We start from the raw sequence: 5,000 nt of genomic DNA, 5'->3' as shown, positions 1-5,000 counted from the left end.
CAACAGTATTAATAATGATACCTATAATAACGACCATAATAATGAATGTTATCATCACCATTGTTGAGAAGTACTAACATAATCTAAAGTCCTTTACACGACGTAATAATGCTATGGCGAATCCATGCGATACGATGCGCTGTGACAACATACCCTTCCACGCCAACCCTCGAACCTCAGTATCCGGTCGCGCAGACTTGGTGACTGGGGTAGGAAACTGAGGATCGTGTTAGTATATACATACACAAACAATACATACATGTATGCATATATGTGGTATGTATGTGTGTGTGTGGGTTTACATTACCGTCATGTTAAGACACCTTTTATTCATATCTTAAGAATTCCCGTGCACTGTCTCCATCCAAGTTAACTATTACCTTTCACATCTAAGACAGAAAGCCTCTCCTTATTTCCTAAGTGTACAAATACCTCGCCCATCACCTCCCCTTGCAGCTGTCACCACACACTTAAGACCATTTACTCTATATACAGCGTTTATACAATTATACTAATCACATACATATATCTTACCGAGCTAATATATAATTCATGAATATCAGCAAAGTATCCAGCCTATAATTCTTATTTCCTAAATCCTAAAATCATCACTCGTACTTCTCTTAGGCAACAAAGGTTGAGACGGGCTGATTCACAGCAGTTTCTTTAGTCTAAACAAATGACCGGTTTCTGGAGAATAAACAGAGTCCAGGTATGGGGGGCTGTAGAATCTCCTGTGGGAAATTACTGCTGCCTATTTACGTGGGTGAGGGGATTGTGGGCATTTGGAATGAGAATCAGAGAATGCGCAATTTCTATTGGACATTGCAATAGAAATCGGTGAATATATAATTGAGTAGGGCTTCTGACAAATTTTCTCATGATACAGAACGGCAACAAGGATCTTCTAACACAGGGGTTCCCAAATGGGGCCATGGGGTACTTTCTGGGGGCTTTAGGTCAGTATGAAAATTATTACCTCGGATTAAACTGGATTTTGTCTCACCTACAATACCTTCAGATAATTATCTCTCGCATATCAATAGATTGAAACTTTCCATGTAGCTGTTGTCACCAATACACTGTCAATGACGTAATAACTGAATAAGAAAAGATGACAGACACTGAAAGTACATTAGTGGTTGTTGTTGTTGTTGTGATCATCGGCTTTGTAACCCATTATAAGAAAATGAAAATGAAGATTATAAGATTCTTGAAACGCCGCGTGTCAAAGGAATGTTGACCCTTAACAACCAGGAAGGTAGAAATAAGAAAAACAGGAAGTAAATATTAATCGGCATCAGTTGGCTATAAAACAGGTAACCTAACATAAATTGCGGTTGACAATTTGCATCAAAACTTTTCCTTTTTCAACTTTTTTTTTTTTCCTCTCTTTTTCAACCAATATTTCGCCGAAAACGATTGGATTTGGGGATGGAGGACTCGCCAGTAGAGAAGGCCGAGGGTTCGGTGCGGTACACAGGGGGAGGAGGAGGGGAGGGGGAGGCAGAAGGCGTCGAAATGTGTATTTGTTTGTTTTAGGTTTGCGTCTTGTGTGTGAATTTGCTTGTTTTGGTGTGTGTGTGCTTATGTGTCTGCTTGAATTTGTTATTTGTGTTTGTTTGTTGTAGGTTTAGGTCTTGTGTGTTTTTGTCTATGATTACCATGGCAATGAAACATGATAATGATGGCTCTAATGATAATGATAATAGTAATGACAATATTTAAGGAAATTATTGAATGTGTGTAAACGTACCCTTTATACCAGAAAGCATAGTCTTCGACGTTGTGTTGCCCGCACTCTCAGGGCCCATCTAAAGTGTTTGCAACTTCCTCATTTGAATGAAATTAGAAACTTGGCAAATTTGACTTTCTAATTAGGTCGTTAACATTCGAACGACCGAAGAATAGAGAATGATATAATTATTTTCTTTCTTTTTTTAGCTGATCTATTCAGAAAAAAATGCCGTTTACAATGTAGTTCATACTAGTAGTGGCCACAAGCTCTATTTTTAAGTAGGTATATGTGTTTAAAACGTAATTTGAATTTTGGAATTCAATCATCAAAATTACTAAGCAAATGAAAAGTCCAGGGTTCCTTATGATAAGCAGTTGATTTTGATAAAAGAAAAAATCACCAATATTTTTATTCTGATTTGCTGGTGACTTTGTTCTCATATGTGAACAAAGCAAAAGAAAGAGTTAAATTCCACTCCTTATGTACATATGCATATACATATATACACATGTGTATGCACATATATATGTGTGTGTGTATGCATATATATACCTATATATATATATATATATATATATATATATATATATATATATATATATATATATATATATATATATATATATATATATATATATATATATATACATATATAAAACTTGCATATATATATATATATATATATATATATATATATATATATATATATATATATATATATATATATATATATATATATATATGTATATATAATGTGTATATATATACATATTCACACACACACACACACACACACACACACACACACACACACACACACACACACATATATATATATATATATATATATATATATATATATATATATATATATATATATATATATATATATATATATGTATGTATGTATGTATGTATGTTTGTATATATGTAAATATAACTATACATATATACATATATATATATGTAAATATATATATACATATATATATATATATATATACATATATATGTATGTAAATATATATATACATATATATATATATATATATATATATGTATATATATATGTATATATATACATATTTATACACACACAAACACATATATATGTGTGTATGTGTATGTGTATAAAGATGTATACACACACACACACACACACACACACACACACACACACACACACACACACACACACACACACACACACACATATATATATATATATATATATATATATATATATATATATATATATATATATATATATATATAATGTTTGTATATATGTAAATATATGTATGTTTATATATATATATATATATATATATATATATATATATATATATATATATATATATATATATATATATATATATATATATATATATATATATATATATTGTGGAGTGTGGTCTACAGTCCAGAGGAGAGGGCGACACACTCCAGTTACACTCATTTAACGGCACCAGGCTTTCCCCTGCGTGGGACTGCATTAGTTACCCCAGTGCCCGTTTTCTGTTGCCCGCTTTTAATTGTTTTAATTACCACCTTATATTAATTTTTACTAGTTCTTTTTTTTTTTTTTTTTTGATACATTTATTTTGATTTTCGTTTTATCCCTACGCCATAATTTCAGTTTTATAATGAATTAACTTATTTCGTGGTGTCAGTGACATGACACGTAATTTTCTGCCGTCATTTTTTGTTTTATTTTAACTCTTCTATCATTAGCTTTTAATACTTGTTTTATCGCTTTATATCACTTCCTCGTATTTTATATTTATTACTGGTCTTTCTTGTCTTGTATTCTAGTTTGATTTTTATTGATGTACATATATATTTTTTTCTTATTTGGTATTCTTATGGTTTCATGTTTTATCATGTATTCTGATTTAATTGGATTTTTATTGTAAATTATTCTGGAAATGATTCGTTTTTGTGACGTCACGAGTCTATGACTGCCCGCGCCCCATGACAATATTTTTCTTTTCTTTTCTTTTCTTTAGGTTTAAGGGGTTTTAAGCCTTCAGCTCTTATATAACATATAACACACACACACACACACACACACACACACACACACACACACACACACACACACACACACACATACACACACACACACACACACACACACACACACACACACACACACACACACATATATATATATATATATATATATATATATATATATATATATATATATATATATATAAATGTATATATATATATATATATATATATATATATATATATATATATATATATATTTATATGTATATATATATATATATATATATATATATATATATATATATATAAGTTTTTTATGTGTTTATAATAAACTATTAATACACCTTTTTAATTTCTTTGCTTGATTTATCTATCAACTTATATATCTATCCCTTTCTCCCTCTTTCCTCTTCCTCCTTCTCCTCCTCCTCCTCCTTCTCATTATCATCATTATCATCATTATCTTGATTCACATCCTCATCCTCCCTCTTCATTTCTCCCTTCTCCTCCTCCTTCTCTTCCATCTTCTTCTCTTCCTCTACCTTCTCGTCTTCCCTCCCTGTCTCCCTCCTTCCTTCTCCTTCTACCTCCTTCTTCCTTTACACTCCCTCCTCCTCCCCTTGCCTCACTCCCTCCTTCCCACCTCCCCCCCCCTCCTCCCCTGCTCCTTCCCTCTCCACCTCTACCTCTTCTATCTCCCTTCTCCCCCACCCTCTCCCTCTCTCTCCCTCTCATTTTCATCCCAACTAATAATTCGACCTTCGCCCTCGCGCCCATAACCGCCCATATCTCACGCCCACATCAAGGACGAAGCGGAGATAAAGAGTCCATAAACAAAGTTTTAAAAGCTTTGCGTTCATGGGAAAGTTTATTTTCTTTTATACTTACTTTTATTCCCTTTTTTCATTTTTTTCTCTCTTTTCGACCAAAAGGTTGATTTCCACATGACCTGCGAACATAAAATAAGTTTTACGAGTGTTGCTATATGAGGAAAGTGTGAAGTATTTTGACACGGCGTTTACGATTATGATAATAATATAAAAGTAAACATAAGTAATTATGATAATAATAGCGTTAATATAACAATGATTATGCAAACAAAATGGTACTAGTAATAATGGGCTTCTTTCAAGTGATACATGAAAACGACAACAGAAATCATATTAATAATCAATGACTAATAGTAAGAATACTGATAATGATATAAAGCAGGCAGAAATATGAGGATCTGACATGATAATGA

Source organism: Penaeus vannamei, chromosome 40, assembly GCF_042767895.1.
Source record: "Penaeus vannamei isolate JL-2024 chromosome 40, ASM4276789v1, whole genome shotgun sequence".
Taxonomy (NCBI): Eukaryota; Metazoa; Arthropoda; class Malacostraca; order Decapoda; family Penaeidae; genus Penaeus; species Penaeus vannamei.
Note: the sequence above shows the minus strand (reverse complement) of the source record.